Raw genomic sequence first — 18,888 nt, forward strand, 5'->3', positions numbered from 1 at the left:
TGTATGGAAACACAAAAGACCCCGAATAGCCAAAGCAATCTTGAGAACGAAAAATGGAGCTGGGGGAATCAGGCTCCCTGACATCAGACTATATTACAAAGCTTCAGTAATCAAGACAGTTTGGTACTGGCACAAAAACAGAAATATAGATCAATGGAACAGGATAGAAAGCCCAGAGATAAACCCACACACATATGGTCACCTTATCTTTGATAAAGGAGGCAAGCATATACAGTGGAGGAAAGACAGCCTCTTCAATAAGTGGTGCTGGGAAAATTGGACAGGTACATGTAAAAGTATGAAATTAGAACACTCCCTGACACCATGCACAAAAATAAACTCAAAATGGATTAAAGACCTAAGTGTAAGGGCAGACACTATCAAACTCTTAGAGGAAAACATAGGCAGAACACTCTATGACATAAATCACAGCAAGATTCTTTTTGACCCAGCTCCCAGAGAAATGGAAATAAGAACACAAATAAACAAATGGGACCTAATGAAACTTAAAAGCTTTTGCACAGCAAAGGAAACCATAAACAAGACCAAAAGACAACCCTCAGAATGGGAGAAAATATTTGCAAATGAAGCAACTGACAAAGGATTAATCTCCAAGATTTACAAGCAGCTCATGCAGCTCAATAACAAAAAAACCAACAACCCAATCCAAAAATGGGCAGAAGACCTAAATAGACATTTCTCCAAAGAAGATATACAGATGGCCAACAGACACATGAAAGAATGCTCAACATCATTAATCATTAGAGAAATGCAAATCAAAACTACAATGAGATATCATCTCACACCGGTCAGAATGGCCGTCATCAAAAAATCTAGAAACAATAAATGCTGGAGAGGGTGTGGAGGAAAGGGAACACTCTTGCACTGTTGGTGGGAATGTAAATTGATACAGCCACTGTGGAGAACAGTATGGAGGTTCCTTAAAAAACTACAAATAGAACTACCATACGACCCAGCAATCCCAATACTGGGCATATACCCTGAGAAAACCATAGGTCAAAAAGAGTCATGTTCCAAAATGTTCATTGCAGCTCTATTTACAATAGGCAGGACATGGAAGCAACCTAAATGTCCATCGACAGATGAATGGATAAGGAAGATGTGGCACGTATATACAATGGAATATTACTCAGCCATAAAAAGAAATGAAATGGAGGTATTTGTAATGAGGTGGATGGAGTTAGAGTCTGTCATACAGAGTGAAGTAAGTCAGAAAGAGAAAAACAAATACAGTATGCTAACACATATATACGGAATCTAAGGGGGAAAAAAAAAAAAAGGCCATGAAGAACCTAGTGGCAAGACGGGAATAAAGACACAGACCTACTAGAGAATGGACTTGAGGATATGGGGAGGGGGTGGGGTGAGATGTGACAGGGTGAGAGAGTGTCATGGACATATATACACTACCAAATGTAAAATAGATAACTAGTGGGAGGCAGCCGCATAGCACAGGGAGATCAGCTCGGTGCTTTATGACCACCTAGAGGGGTGGGATGGGGAGGGTGGGAGGGAGGGAGACACAAGAGGGAAGAGAAATGGGAACATATTGTATATGTATAACTGATTCACTTTGTTATAAAGCAGAAGCTAACACACCATTGTAAGGCAATTATACTTCAATAAAGATGTTTAAAAATAAATAAATAAATAAAAAATAAATATCACATAAACTTAGTAGTAAGAAAATGTGGAACAGCAGTTTGAATATTTTCATATACATATTCTGTATCTCTCCCTTTGTATACATTGTTATTTCCAACATGCTAGACTATTACCTCTTTGATGAACTATTCAAAAGTTTAATTTCTTTCTCTCACTTTCTCACTCTCCTCTCTCTTTTTTAGTCTCTGTACTTCTTTGACAACTTCTCTATGCTTCTCAGGAATCTTCATTGTTTGCCTGGAATCAACACAATAAGACCCATACTCCTTAATTTGACAATAAAATTTCTATCAATTTGTCATAATTTATTGTCTAGGTTAAAGTATTACATCTTTTACATCTTCTATTTCAAGTAAGTGTGAGTGTGTGCTTTAATCATTCCTGGATAACATTTTTGCATTTTTCAGTCCATCACATTGTTTACATGATCCCAAATGTTTGCAATGTCTTCCCTTTTCTCTTTATCTAATTAAATTCTATTCAACCCTTGTGTTAGTCAAAGGAACTCCTATCCCTCAGGTAAAGTCAAGTGGGTCAGGTGGCTCAGGTAACTCTCTTCTGTCTTGTAGCTGTGCCATTTGGAGGAATGTGTGACTTCCAAGGCTACGAGGCAGAAGAGAATAAGGGAGGAGATTCACTGACATTGCAGGAGAGCAAAATCTGCCACCCCAAAATGTACATGAGGATTATTTTGGGTTGGTTGTTTTTAAGGAAAAAAAAAAAAAAACAAAAACGGTCAGTAAGAGCTTTTACTCCCTCCCTCTTAACTGCCTAAAAGAATTTAGACTGTGACCTATCCCAGGAAGAGTGCTATCACCAGCACTAACTACAAAGGTGTGGTAGACTAGGGGAAATTTAGCAAGACCTGTTTGAATATAGAGTTCTCTGCATCTCACTGTATCTGCATAGCATGGAAAACCTTTATTTACTAAACATTTGTTTTTCCCATCTTTCTATAAATTGTTTTCCTCCCTTTTGAAGTCCCAAATTCCTACCTCCTTTTCTTTCTCTCAGATGCTGTATAAGTCTCAATTGCCTAACTTGTCCTTGAGTCTCATTTTTTCTTATGAGGCCCCACATGTATGTAATTAAATTCAATTTTCTCCTGTTAATTTGTCTCCTGTCAATTTAATTCTTAGACTAGCCAGAAGAATCTAGAAGGGTGGAGGACAAATTTTTCTTCACTGACAACACCTAATTGCCCTCACCTAGAAAAGATACAGTTCACTTCCTTTTATAGCCTTCTGGCATGGTTACATGGTTTCAGCCTAACTGAATAGCAGGCTAGAAAAAATAGGAGAACACATGGAATATTTGTTTTAGTCAATTCTATTAACAAGGACACAATCCATTTCTACTGTAGAAGCTTAACCCTCCACCTTAGCCTAAAGTAATCTTTCTCTCCTCTGAAATTCTACACCAATTTTCTATAATATTTCCCAGCCTGATTATAATGAATAGCTTTGCAGCATCTTCTCTACCATCTTTCTGACTGAGACAATTTTTCCAAAATTTATTTTCTCTCCTGAATTAAATTGTAAGCTTGTTGAAGGCAGGAGCTAGTAAATATCTCCTGAGAGTGCTTAGCAAGATGCTTTATATAGAGTGGAAGCTCAACCAGTAGTTCTTGCTAATTCCACATTCAAACAGTTTTAATTAATGGAAAAACATCTAATGAAACAAGACTCCATTGCACTGCAGGCTTCTTTGGTTGAAGGACAAATTCACCTGAAAAGGATTTTTTAAAGGGGCAGGTCACACAATGTGTCACTGCTCTTCTGAATTCCTCTATACTCTCAAGATAATGTTGAATCCTCCTAAAGTTGCTAATATCACTGTGACTGATGACAATAACAACAATTTTCAGTGATAATGTATGGTTTCCAAAAAGTTAAATAATTTGATTACTCTGATTCTCAAAACAATCCAAAAGAAAGCAAAGATGTTATCATAAAGTACATCACTTGAAGGAGGAAACTGAAGTTGAAAGTAATTATGGGGCTCGTACAATTATACGAATTTAGCATTGACAAAGACCTTAAAGATGTTCTAATCCAGCAGTTCCATTTACAATTGAGGAAATTGCAGCCCAACTAGGTTAAGTGGCTTGTGGAAGGTCCCATAGAGAATGAGCGGATACAGCAAAATCAGAGCTCCTCAAGTCCAGTGATATTTAGGCTGCACTATTCTGTCTTTTATTTAATTAAGCACAACCCAAAATATGCATTGTTTTAAAAAGTTATTTAAAACAACATCTACCTGAAATGGACTAAATGTCAAAAGGACTTTATAAGTCATAAGTATTTAACGTCTTTTACTTCTCTTCATTAAATGGGAAAAAAAGGAGCGAGAGAGAGAGAGCTCTCTTAGGTAAGAGTGTTCAGTATAAATCTTGAACCTTAATTATATTTGATTTTAAATTGGGTATGCAGCAAGTATATGAAGTTAACTATAAGCTTAAATTTTACTCAATGCGTTGACAAAGCTGGCAAGTATAGCGGATAGAAACACAACATGAGATATTTAGAACTCTTCTTTTTTTTTTTTTATAAATTTATTTATTTATTTATTTATGGCTGTGTTGCGTCTTTGTTTCTGTGCGAGGGCTTTCTCTAGTTGCGGCGAGCGGGGGCCACTCTTCATCACAGTGCGTGGGCCTCTCACTATCGCGGCCTCTCTTGTTGCGGAGCACAGGCTGCAGACGCGCAGGCTCAGTAGTTGTGGCTCACGGGCCTAGTCGTTCCATGGCATGTGGGATTTTCCCGGACCAGGGCTTGAACCCGTGTCCCCTGCATCGGCAGGCAGATTCTCAACCACTGCGCCACCAGGGAAGCCCTAGAACTCTTATTAATGTAGAATTGATGGAACCACGTTTGGTTTCCAAAATATTTGATAGCATTTATTTTAAACTAGTAACTGCAATTCGACTATGAATTATTTCTGCCATTATTTTAAAGCTAGAATACTGTTGATAGTATTTAATATTAACACTCTCTATGCCCTAGATTCTGTAAGAAACAAATAAAATATGCAGTCCTGTTGCCAGGACAGTTTCATTTGCATTTCATTACACTTTTAACCCTCAATTTTTATTCTTTTAGAGGCTATTATAGGGGCTGGTAATCATATCTTATATATTACAAACAACACTTGGGTCATCAAAGAGATCATGTGGTCCATTCTTCTGATTCTGAGCATGACAACCTTAGATCATTCAAAACTACACTTACTTCTCTAATTTTTCAAGATACCAGGTGTGAAGATCAAATCAGTCAAATGAAAAAAAAAAGTGTATTTCCTTGGAAGCAGATATGTAACAGAAATTGAGCTATCTCTTGTGAGGAATAAAATAATTTGCATTTGGTCTCAAGCTCACAATCAAAAGGTAAAAGAAAAACACAATACAAGATGTCAAATTTTAATAAAGCAATAGTGACGTCATAAAGTGATATTCGATTTATTCTCATATGATTGATTCAGGCAATATGTACTGGTAGAGTTCAGAGAAGGGAGAAATACATTCATTCAATAGAAATCCTCTCTTGCTGCAACTAAAGGCAATTTTATTTGACTTAGTCTTTTGTGATCACCAGAACTGGCAAGTTACAAGTCTGCTTCTTCTTTTTTTTTTTAAGTCTTTATATTTGCAACATTACCCATAACTTCTTATCTGTCTATGAAACTTTTCCTCTAGGGTTCAGCTGAGTATCTGCTAAATAATCTATAATTATTGATAATTATGCTTTAAGTCAATTTTCATGATATATCAAACTCTAAACTAGTGGAAAGCTTATATCCTATTTCCTATGTACATACAGCATAGTTAAATCCATGTCATCACCTCTTATTATTTCCAAATCAGTCTGGTCTTATTTGAGTCCAGGTAGGTCTTTGTCACCTCAAATATACACAATATTTTCTTGAAATAATATGTACTCTGACCCCGTTACTATATCTTTTTCTGAAAGCAGCTTGATTCAATTCTGCTCAAATAAATTAATATTGCCATTGCAAATAACTCACTTGGTGGGAACAAAAAAGTTCATGTGTCAATGTGATTAGAAAAGAGGGTGAGGCACTGGAATAAGTGAGAGAGGCATTTTGGAATTAATCAAGATAAGAGTATCGTCACGTCATATCTCATATTTTACCCAAACGAAAGCACAGGGTATATGCAATGTATACTTTTCCTTGGCCATATTATTTTACTTTGCCCTGTAATTGATAAATCATTCCTTTAGTTAATTCTATTTCTAGACTACAAAATATTAGATAGAATGTTCTTTTTGATTTGTTTTTTTCTTGCAGCCTAAATTTCTGAATATACCTATTGTTGTATCTGGAATAGAAATAATATATTTGGGGTAGAAGGCAGATATTAAAGACTACAGTGCTTTAGTTATAAGCTAAAATACAACACACACAAATCTGAAATACCCTTGAAATAATTTGAAGGGATTTTCTTTTCCAGTGATGAAATGCATATGGACTCAGTAATGTATGCCATTGTGTTCATGACTGGTAGATACAAAATGCCTATTCTCTTTCTACTACTCCAAGTCGCTGTTATAATATAAAATTATCAGTAGGTAATAACATGACCAAATTTTCTGTAGCACTCCTTCCTAGGTAAACATATTGTTGGAGATTTTCTGTCAGGATATGAATACATGAGAGTGAAAGAGTGAAAAATGGCCTTCTCTACCCAAACTTTCCTTCATGTTTATTGCACCTCGCAAAGAGGGAGGAGATCTGAGTACGGAACAGAGAACAAGTAAAATAAAGCCATACAGAGTAATGAATCTTATGTGCTTCATACTCACAGGTGCTGATATACTTTCTCCCCAGAGGAAATAGTACCTCTCTTGTGGACACCGAAGAATATAAACCAACCATTATACACAAAAGAAAACATAAACAAGCAAATATGACGTTAATCTTTAGATAAAATTTTATTTCCACTAAATTATCCTCAGTATTTTTAATAACACTCAAAATGAGAAAGAGTGCAGAGAAACTGGAGGAAATTTAAACCTAGACTACAGTTGATAGTATTTAATACTAATAGTCTGGTGCCAGTGCTCAATCAAATGACTACATACCAATAATTATGTCTTCTGCCCTAGTTATTCAAATCATTTCACTGAATGAGTTTCCTGGAAATCAAACTGGCTATAACAAATGCTTTCCCAGGAGCTTAATCTGTATTTGTTCCTGGGAAACAACAGAACAATTGTTGATGAAAAATCAGAACCTGAGCCACCCAACCTCACCTATATTGATATTGAACCATGTTCATATATTCTCTGTATTTCCAATGTGTTATAGAGCCACCTATAATAATGGGTCATTCACTCATTCAGCCAATAGTTAAATAACATTCTTTTAATTCCAATCACTATGCCAAATGATAAGCTTTCAAAGAAAACTGCAATCCACTGCAAATATCAATTCCTTTCTTTGTATTTGCATAAAAACAGACTGAGGTTCAGACCCATTAAATCTATATCTTATTAATGGCTGCACGTCCACCACAGGAACAAATAGCAGTAACGTTAGGAAGAAATGCTACACTTATCACAAAAGCATGTGTTTGTTTAAATAGATACTACTTTGAGGGTGTAAACATATTGTTCCATATTACTATTCCATGATCAGGATGAAGATTCCTTTCAAGTCAGGAGGGGAAAAAGGGGAACCCATGCAAAACCCATGACTTCCCAGAGTTTAACAACTGATAATGTAATTGGACCAGAGGCTTTTGATGTATCACTTATATTCTTCATATGTCACGTCACCATCTTTCAGCGACATATTTGAGCACTGAGGGTACAGGCTGTTTGTGTACATGCATATGTGTTATATACACACAAAAGCTATAGAAATATAGTTTATATGTATACATATATATACACACACACACGTATTTAGAAAATATATTACACCTATAATTATTAAGAAGAAAATGGAAATAAGAGAGCAAAATGCTTGCTTTAAAAGTGTAAAACTTTTATAATGAACTCACATATCAGAAATTTCCACACATAGAGGTTATATTTAGAAAGCATATTGTCAGAACCATAAGCCTTACTGCCATTACTCTTAGAGCAACGAGCTTATGAGTCATTTCATTGGGTTTCATTTTAAAAAGGAAAGAATATATGACAGTTGGGATATGAAAGGTTTTGTCACCATGACCACATTCTTGCAAGAGAAAAGTAAAGAAAGTTGAGCAAGTCTTCTTAGTCTAGAAATAAACTTCAGTGTGCCTTTCACCTTTCTAGACCGATAGAAAATTGCCCTCACTTATCTGCATAATTTCCATTGATTCCAAGAAATATTTAATTGGATAGGAAAAATAAGAAGCTAATTTGTTCATCACATCTTTTGATATTAACTTTGATTCTTCAGGGGTTATTTCTTTTGCTACGTCTATGTGACCTCTTTTCATAATGTGACTCTGGTATAGTGAATGGCATAATTTGACATAGGCAAAACTAATCTTTTTTTCTAACCGGATTTTCTTATATTTGACAACAGAGATAGTGGCTTAGTTAAAAATCCTCATAATACACACACACACACACACACACACACACACAAACATACTAACCTAGTTTTCCATATGCTTCTTTGAGTGATTGTTCCTGACCACATACACTGAATGACTGTGCTGATTAAATTCTGTGATCTTTTCTCCACATTTAATTCATCTTGTCAGGTATGGAAGACCAATGGCTTCATTTCAAAAAAGAAAAAGAAAAAAAAAAAAAAAAAAAAAAGCCCACAGCGCTTTGTTCCTTGACCTTTAGTTCTGAGGAAAAAAGAAAAACACTGAAACACACCCATCTAAGTGGCAAACGTTTAGAGATAATTTCTATTTTATGAAGGAGAGTGAGACATTTTTAAATTTTAAAAGGAGGCTGCTTTTTGGAGTCAAGGCAGTGGTTCTCCTCTGCCTTGGACAACTGGTAGAGAAAGGGCCTTCCATGTATATGTAGGATTCCCACACACAGCCTGTGAAGTTTCCCCGAGTCCAGGCTGGTTATCTCACAAATCTGTGCAAAGCTCCGGTGAATAATTTATACCAGGCAGGAGGTGACAAGTTAAACACGCCTATTTTGTCTAAAACGCTATGAAGGCATCAAGATGGAGCCAAGCTGCAGGGTGAGGGGAGCTCGGCTGATGGGAACCCCCGTCCGTCTAGAAGAGAGGATGCCGCTGTAAAGAAAATGAAATGTAATGAGATCCTCTTTCATGCATAATTCATAGGTGAAAACACGACTGCATAAAAAGCTATGGATTTTAACAAGGCAAGCCTGCAATCATGCACATGATCTTCCCAGAGGAACTTTATATATAATATTGGTCAAAAAGGAGAGGATTCTGAATACCAGTACAAAATAAAGCTGACGGGTTTTCAAATGCAGCAGAATTTACTTTAATGTACAATGCCTGTAAAAGAAACAATTTCTATTTACACCCGAAAACTACTGCTTAGCCAAAATTTACCTTAAAACATTTGCTATTCCTTCTTTAAATGGAAAACAAACAAACAAACAAACAAAAAAACAACCCAGAGAAGGAGGAGAATAGAAGATTCACGTGGATAAACATAACGAAAACGCACCAGCTGTGTTTCCTAAATGTTGCGGGGTTAGGTAAAACTGGACTTGGCAGGCATTTTACCTCCGCCGGCAACAAACGTTTAGATAGAAACGTAGGCAATGAAGAAGCTTTAAAGATGATGACATGTTACCTCTTGTCAAGGTAAAATTTAATTTGGATGTGTTGTCAGAACAAACTTTGTAATTCAGTTTTCGAGACCAGTTTTGGAGCTAACACATGCCTGATTTGAAACGGTGTTTAACGCATGGGACTCTTAATTGAAGGATTAAAGAAGAATGTTGATTAAACTTGGGATGCCTTAAATTTATCACCATCAAACCCTAAAGACGCCTTAGCTTGAAAGAGCTGGCGGGATGAAGGCTGGAGGTGGAGACAGTCCTTTGATTGTCCACGCTTAGAAAGTGCATAGAAATACAGGGAATACAACACAAGCACTCAGAGGCGTCTGTGAAACATACAAGCTAGAGAGCTGTGCAGGCTTCTTTGCTTGGCTTATGCTATGTAATAGCAATATTTGAAAGAAAAGCAAAGTAGTTACATGGCATCCGGTTACAGTTTTGTGGCTCTGATATTTGACTGAAGAAAGCAGTAAAGGTTGAAATAGCTTGACGTAGCAATATCAAAAAGTGATTGTCTGTCTACCGTGGGATTTTTTTAAGGTTCATAAGAAGCAGAGATATGCTATAAAGAACAGTGGGTTGAAGTGGCTTAGATGCCAAATAAATCTATTCCTTTTAAACAAAACTGTTTTATTAAACTCCATTTGATGTTACTCAGTTGTGCTTCAGGTTTTGACATTACTTGAAAAATGTAAGCTTTGGGAGATAATGATTTAATTTCTTAAATTGGAATCATAGCTTTTGTGACTTAGTAGCAGAACAAAGCCTACCCACCACTGGAGCTGGTCACAAAGGGAGTCCTTCCAGGATTCTAGGGCTTTTAGTATATCCAGGTTCCAGTGATAAATTTGGAGCCTAAAGTTTACCACTGCATTATGTTTAACTATTCACTTTAATGCTACTCTGACATATTCCTGGCACTGTTTTGCTTTTCAAAGATGTTTACAACCCACTGCCCCCTACATAGCCTCAGTGACATGAGGTTATCTCTCCAAGGCATCCAGAGCTAACCAGCTAATCACACCTGTTTATACCTCACATCAGAGTTTAATACTTCACTGCTTGATTTCCTTCCTTTCTTCCTTGCTTGCTTGCTTGCTTGCTTTCTTCCTCCTCCCTTCTTCCTCATCCTCCTTCCCCTCCTGCTCCCCCTCCCTTTTCCTTCCTCCCTCCCTCCCTCTCTTCTTTCCTTCCTTCCTTCCTTCCTTCCTTCCTTCCTTCCTTCCTTCCTCCCTCCCACCCTTCCTTCCTTCTTTCTTTTCTGTCATAAAAACACACACAGAGTGACTTATCTCTGCTTTTAATAAATCCATATTGGTAGTGTGGCTGGGAAAAGACCGTTCAGGGTGACAGTATCTATTCCCGACTCTGCTGGAAGGTGAGAGGAGGCGATCACATCTGTTTCCTCTACCTGACAGCTGTGCACTCCTCCACCTCTTCCTGCCAGTTAAGCACACTGCTGAGAAGTTTGCTATATTGAAGGATCAATTTTCAAGCACAGAAAGAATTTGTTTGCTTGTACACCTGTGCTCTAAAGGAAGTTTTCCTATTGCTTATGCCAGTTGGATGACTTGTTGAATTCTTTAGCATATATAAAAATGCAAAGTGCCTGAAATGGGAATGAAATGATAACATTATTAGAATTCTCTCTTGGGGTCAGATGAGACAGACGGTTGCATTAGGAGGATGCTGGGAATAGCTTCTCTAGTCTAAGTTTGTTTCCTATTTGTTTCCCTTTCTGTGAAAGCAATGCACATATTCAATATCCTACAGGACACAAAGCACATTTAAAATAAAGAGGGGGCAGGCTGCGACATGAATATTAAAACTCCCACTGACTGAGCTTCACGCACAAGCATTGGTAAAGGCCATTGTAGGTCTCCTGGATTCCACATTTCTCCTGAAACTTTCTGCATTCAGGAAACCTCGTGAAAACAAGTCATATGTGTGGGAAGATGCAATCCCCAAATCAAGTGAATTTGCTTTTCTCACTCATTCAAATAAAATCAGATTATATCATCATTTGCTTAAATTCTTCACATGTCCTCTTATGAAGCTTAAAACATATGTCTCTTTTGGGGTTTGGCCTTTGCCTCTCCCTCCAAGTTTATTTCCCACCACTCTCCTATCTTACTCTGCTTCAGCCACTCTGGACTCCATGATAATAAAGAAGTTGATGGGGTCTAGAAGCAAGAATGAAAAAGTTGGCTTTTAAGGTAAGAACTGTACTCCCTCCATTGTAATGAGAAAAAGATGTACAGACACAGATAGTAAAAAAAACTAGGGAATTCTCCTATAATGATGTATTTTTGATGAGTGACACATGAGATAAAGGAAATTTTTCAGAAGGAATTCAGATTTCAGGTTTTCCTGTAAAATGACCTGGAGAAATTAGTGTCATTCTATGCATCTAGAAAAGGAAATAAATGATAACTAGAAACCAGCATGGGTTCACTCAGAATAACAATGTGGGGCAAATTTTCTTTCTTTCTAGACACTGTTATTAGATGAGAATATTAGGGTATAATAATAACATTTGACAAGGTCTCTTGTGATGAAAAACCTTGACTCCATGCTTATAAATTTGATAGACTGGAAGCACTAAAAATGATTTTGCCCAAAGATGCCAACCATTAAGCAACCTAGAAAGAGGAATCTGGTTGTGAGTCACAGGGCTTTCTACTCCTACATTTTGCTCACAATGTATAAATAATTAGGATGAAAAAAAGCAAGACACTTTTGTCAGATTGATGGGTAACTTGAAGATGGGAAAGAGAATGGATAGTTTGCATGCAGATTTTTTTTTTTTTTTGAATCACAGCAAGCAGAAGCATGTGCTTGATTCTTGAAGTCCTTGATATGCTGTGTTTCCTTTTCTTTGAAAAGCTGTAAAGATTGAAATGAAATCCATGATTTAAATAAAACTAGGTTTGCGATGGGACTGGATAAAAGTTCTGAATGAGTGAGAGTACAGGGTGATGGTATCTATCTAGTTCTCAAAGTGATTGAAGGTGGGAAGAGATGATCAACGTTAGTTCCCTTCTACCTGAGGAAGAAGGTCTCCTTGTCTCTGCCCTTCTTTCTATCCTGATTCCTTTTTTCATTTTAACATCTTTATTGGAGTATAATTGCTTTAAAATGTTGTGTTAGTTTCTGCTGTACAACAAAGTGAATCAGCTATATGTATACATATATCCCCATATCTCCTCCCTCTTGCGTCTCCCTCCCACCTCCCTATCCCACCCATCTAGGTGGTCACAAAGCACCGAGCTGATTTCCCTGTGCTATGCAGCTGCTTCCCACTAGCTATCTATTTTACATTTGGTAGTGTATATATGTCCATTCCCCTTTCCTGTGTCCTCAAGTCCATTCTCTACATCTGTGTCTTTATTCCTGTCCTGTCCCTGGGTTCATCAGAACCTTTTTTTTTTTTTTTAGATTCCATATATATGCGTTAGCATACAGTTTTTTTTTTCCTCTTTCTGACTTACTTCACTCTGTATGATAGAGGTGGTCCATCCACCTCACTACAAATAATTCAATTTTGTTTCTTTTTATGGCTGAGTAATATTCCATTGTATATATGTGCCACATCTTCTTTATCCATTCATCTGTCAATGGACACTTAGGTTGCTTCCATGTCCTGGCTATTGTAAATAGGGCTGCAATGAACATTGTGGTACATGACTCTTTTTGAATTATGGTTTTCTCAGGGTATATGCCCAGTACTGGGATTGCTAAATTGTATGGTAGTTCTATTTTTAGTTTTTTAAGGAACCTCCATATTGTTCTCCATAGTGGCTGTATCAATGTACATTCCCACCAACAGTGCAAGAGTGTTCCCTTTTCTCCACACCCTCTCCAGCATTTACTGTTTGTAGATTTTTTGATGATGACCATTCTGACCGGTGTGAAGTGATACCTCATTGTGGTTTTGATTTGCATTTCTCTAATGATTAGTGATGTTGAACATCCTTTCATGTGTTTGTTGGCAATCTGTATATCTTCTTTGGACAAATGTGTATTTAGGTCTTCTGCCCTTTATCCTGATTCTTTTTGGGTTCATATTTCCAATCACTTCCTGATTCTCTCCTCTGATTTAATTCTATCCTGGAAGCCAGGAACATCCAACATACGGACTCCAGTGTCTCCACTTTTTAGATTAATTTTTCTCCTACTAGGATCTAACTTCTTGTCCAGAAGGAATGTGACATATTTGGTCTAAACATTGAGCTCATTTGCCACAAATAGACTCCTGTAATGAAATAATGTAGAAGTGTGTGTTTTTAAAACTTTATTCAATTCAAAAGACAAGTCTCTGTCAATGGACTCTGTGATGAGAAGTTTGCAAGTCAGGTTCACTGCAAGAGGTAATATGGAAAGTTTTAAAACTTCTGAATTTTTTTGGTAACTGTGCTTTTAACTGTTACCAATATTTGAATTAAGATGAACCAGAGGATGGGCATTTGGTTTATTTAAATATGTCAGATGACTAGTTCCTGGAAGCCAACTGATATTTACTTAGCTGCTTCCTCACATCAAGGGCTTTATACTTTCTTGCTCATGTAACAAAATGCTTAAACAAGCTGAATTATAATCTGTGAAGAAAAAAACAGGGGCATTGTAGATTGTTCAAGGAGGAGTAAGAATTCCAGTTTTACAATGCACTGATTCCATGAGAATATGAGACCCGCACTCATTCGCCATGGCTGAATGAGTTAAATGGAATCTCTTACTTTTAAAAATTGCAGAATTGTTTGCTGAGAAATAAAGAATTTGAGAAGAAATTTTGGAGAATTTGATAACTATAGTTAAGTCCTCTTGTCTGTTTTCCTTCTAATTTATCTTAACGTTATACAATTAAAAAAAAAAAACCCTTCAGATGTTTTCAGAATTTATGTGGTAGAATTGTTATGGAATTAACATATGTTTCCTGTAATGTATGCATTTGAACTAGTTTCTACATAGTATACTAAATTTTGGAAGAGCCACAAAATTTATATATCTACAAACCAAAAATGTCTATCAGCAGGTGATGGGTAAACAAATTGTGTTATATAAGTATAATGGAATACTACTTGCTGAAGAAATGGAATAAACTACTAATAAATACAACAACATGGGTGAACCTAAACAAGAATAGCTGAGTGAAAGAAGCTAGACATAGAAGAGTATACACTGTATGATTTCATTTATATGAGTGTCTAGAACATGATCTTGATTATGTTGGTAGTTACACAGGTGTGTAAATGTGTTAAAACACATGTAACTGTATATTCAAAATTGGTGCAGTTTATTCTTTGTAAATTACACCTCAGTAAAGTTGTTTTAAGAAACAAAACATACAAAACAAAAAAGCTTATATATATGGATCTCTGATTGTGTGGTCCACCATGAAAATATGTGGACACCTCTTCTTTAAAACACCAAGATAAAATTTGTGAATTTGTTGAAAATTTCTCCTCCCTACGTACAAAAGTATGTGCAGCCTGCAGTTCAACCAGAGCTTCACGCGGAGGTTGCCTTGGAGAAAAGTGAAGGGACAGCTGATCAAGCATCTTTTCAGATTTGCATAAGGTGCTTTCAAAACATGTGTATATATTGTGTTGTGTTTGAGAATTTCTTAGGGGAGAGGCCTTCTGTTGTCAGGAAACTTAAAGATAAGCGAGATGCTGGGTGTATCTTCTATTCAAGAGACCTGAATGTGGTAGAACTATCTTACATGAGCCAAAGGCAGGAGTGTGTTAATTGCCATGGGAAGGAATTTGTAAGCATGAATGTAGTAGGCCAAGTGGTCGGTGTCAGTAAATGGGGAAGTTTGTGGGATTCATGATGAAACCCTGCCACATAACCTTCCACATCTACAATAGTGTCTGTAAATGTTTGCAGCAGCGTTGGTGGCTTGGCCCTGGGGTAACACAAAGTAGAAAAGGAGCCAGCAAAGGTGCAGGAGTTGGGCTCCCTGCAAATTAGAAGGCATCTTGCAAGGCCCCTGGTTTGCCTACGTACAACGTCTGAGTGCTTCCTACCTAAATCTGTGGAACTCACTTGACTTTCTGGGTTACACGTTTATACAATCTTGATTTTACAGTATATGCGTAACAATTGAAAAAAAAATTCTCAATGTAACAAATTTTTTAAAAAGGCTCTAATATATCAGAGTTGAAAAAGGGGAAGGAACAGCAAAGGCTGGCTTTCAGTTAGTCGAAAGCCATACATTCCAAATGTGACTTGACTCTTTTATTGTAGGTTGTGAGTAAATTCCATAACATGCAATGTTTTCTGTGTCAGTGTGTATTCTGAAGCCAAAATTTGTTTGTGTGAGACTTCGTTTTGGCATATTCTATTATGTTACACTGTCACTTGAGGTGGTCAAAAATTTGAGAATAAATTTAAGTAAACATTTCAAGTATTACTGTTAAAAGTTTATTTTATAAATGTTAGATTCACTGTTATGAAGTTTTAGAACTGATACCTTTTGTTCTTTTACTATAATTCTCTTTAGAGTTCGCTCCTGCTAAATTCTTAAAAACTTCTTTCTCATCCTAAATGAGGCTAATACCTGAGGCCAGGACAAAGAAAATCAGTTTTCTTACAAGTAAGGGAATTCTTTATATTACTTCATTATATATAAGCATTGCTTGTCTAGCAAATACAAAATTACAATGTTGCTGGGCAAAGAAAAAGTTAATTCTGTTTTATTTTTTTCTGAATTTGGTGTTTGTCAAAATATTGCAGAACTGTGCTAATTTTTTCCCTGAAAGTATAAATAACTTTAATTAGCCTATAGTAATTGGTCTAGCTCTTTGTCTTTTGTTTTTAATATATAGATCAGAGTGTTCATATTGCTGAATGACCTTTAGAATACTCTTTCAATTGAGACCTATTTGTGGCTCAGGAAATCAGTTCAGTAATTTGCAAGAAGCAATTTTTTAAATGAAATGATAAAAAATACTAGAGCTCATCACACATGGAAACCGAAAGCATTGATTTGTGAAACATTTTTCAGCTATATGTGCACGTGCCTGTTTGTGTGTGTGTGATGTGTGTGTGTGTGTGTACTAGGTTGCAAGATAAAGACTGTTTCTTACTGTGGGTTGAGAAAATCAAAAATATTTTAAAATAGTTTGTAATAGTATTTTAGAGGATCACCTAAAATGTGACAGCTGAAATAATTGAGCATCCGTCCTATGAAGAAAGAGATAATTAGTGATAATTGAACACTCAGATTAACAAATTTCATTACAATGGGATTGAACAAGAAAATTAGGTTCAAGATGGCTCTCTTACGTCTTTTTCTGAAGTCACTGGAAACTTTTTTATCCCTTAGATAACCCACCTTAAAACACTACATTCATATATTTTTAGGACATTTCAAAGATTTAAATATCATCAAACCTCCGTGGTTCACATTTTGATGAAATATAAATATCCCCGTGAGCTATTTTATTTTATTTCTTTATTCCCTTTGCCTGGAATGTTCTACCTGCAGCTGGTCATATGGACAGTACTCATCAAATATTTCTTCTAGAGAGGGTTTTCTAACCACCAAATCTAAAATGTATCCCCTCAGTATGTCAGAATATGTTTTTTCTTTTTAATAACACTTATCATGTAAAATAAAAATATTTGTTTTCTTCCTCATTTTGCTAACTACTCGATCTAAGATCCACCCATCCATCTCTCTACAATGTGAGCTCCAGAAAGGACAGTCTTTGCCTCTCTCGTCCACTGCTTGCCTCAGAAAAGTGTCTGACACAGAGTCGTTCCTCAGTAAATATTTATTGACTACATGACTGATTTAGTTTAAGAAATGACCACAAAATTTGCTTCTTGCTTTATAAAAACTTTCTAAAAGTGGAAATCAGGACATCTATAGCAATATACCATTCAAAATAATTTGGGGGGGGGGCGCTGGCTTTGTCCTCATTAGACTTTATTTATTTTTTATTTACTCTGAGTAGGAGTGTTTGGATTCCAAACTTTGAATAGCTTAGGAAATAATCAGAAAAAAAAAAAAGAGTTTATTAACAACTCTGACCAGAAATCCCATTTAAAACTAGAGTCAATAACAACTCTGATGAAGGCAATTAAAATACAGTTTGTAACTAAGGTGGCTACTTTAGTAGATCATTCTGTCTCCATCTGCTATCTTAGGGGTCAATATGAGCCCTTTTTGTATTAAAATCTGTCAAATATACTCCTGAAAGTTCTTCTTTCAGTTAGCAAATTAAGAGGAGTGGATGACTACTATCTCTATTACAGGCTGGGAAACCAGTATATCTGCCTGAGTGCACTTATTTGAATGGAAAATAGCTAGATATAAAGTACACTGAAAAGAAATATGATAAAGCCTTTAAGCTAAGAGGCAGTTGACCCTATGTTAAAGGTTAAGTACTTCAAAAGTAATATTATTGGGGGGAAATTTTGCCTCTATGCGTGATTAAATTTAGTCTTCAAAAATTTGGATAGTTAGGACATTTAAATTGTTAGATAAGTTTTTAGTAAAACAGTGACCTTGTGATTACATTGGTCATGTACCTAACCCACTTAAGATATTATTGTGATCATGAAGTCATTATTTGAAATATGCTGTTTGGCAGATAGCTACTATAATAAATGTTACCTCTATTTTAATACCAAGGTAAAATTAATAACTTTCAAGTTGAGATTCAGTTTATTTATATACATCCTCCTCCAAATTCTCATCAAGTTCTACCATTGTTTGTTATGTTATAACAGATATAGCAAACACCAAAGAGGAAATACGTCAAATCAAACTGTTTATTGTTTGATCTTGAGAATGATCCAGAGAAGCAAATGTCCAATGTTTAAATTCTGAGGCTTAAAATAAATATTTCAGAAAGACTCTCATCTTTTGTTGATTGGTAAAATACACCACAGAATATCACTTCTTCTCTGCTTAATGCACTGTAAAGAAATATAGATTTTTTTAAAAAAGAATTGCTTTGTCTGGTAAACATGGAAGGTCTACTGAAATAGGCATTTTAAAAAATAGATTGTGCTAGCTTTGGCAGCATATATACTGAAATTAATATGAGACAGAGAAGATTAGCATGACCCTGTAGAGGATAACATACAAATTTGTGAAGCATTCCATATTTGTGGTATGTGTGAAAGTTGTTGAGAATTGATCCTTCTCATCACAAGGAAAAAATATTATTTTCTTTTTCTTTTTTTCATATCTATATGAGATGACAGATCTGTATGAGATAATGATGTTAAACTTGTAGTAATCACTTCATGATGTATGTAAGTCAAATCATTATGGTGTACACCTTAAACTTATACAGTGCTGTATGACAATTGTATCTCAATAAAATTGTAAAAAATAGATTATGCCATAAAAGCATAAAATTGAAAGGCAATCATTATAATAGCAACAAAATAAGGTTAGTCTATTTTATTGCATACTGAGTTAGTGCCAGATTCT

The 18,888-nt window shown here is 35.9% G+C and overlaps 1 non-coding gene across 1 annotated transcript; it reads left to right on the plus strand.

The window, feature by feature from the left end:
• Nucleotides 1–18,456: 18,456 nt before the first annotated feature.
• On the plus strand, nucleotides 18,457–18,561 carry LOC114238266 (U6 spliceosomal RNA). The gene has a single exon (XR_003623665.1). It is a non-coding gene; the product is annotated as a U6 spliceosomal RNA (small nuclear RNA).
• Nucleotides 18,562–18,888: the final 327 nt, after the last annotated feature.

This window comes from Balaenoptera acutorostrata, chromosome 17 (assembly GCF_949987535.1).
Source record: "Balaenoptera acutorostrata chromosome 17, mBalAcu1.1, whole genome shotgun sequence".
In the NCBI taxonomy this organism is placed as follows: domain Eukaryota; kingdom Metazoa; phylum Chordata; class Mammalia; order Artiodactyla; family Balaenopteridae; genus Balaenoptera; species Balaenoptera acutorostrata.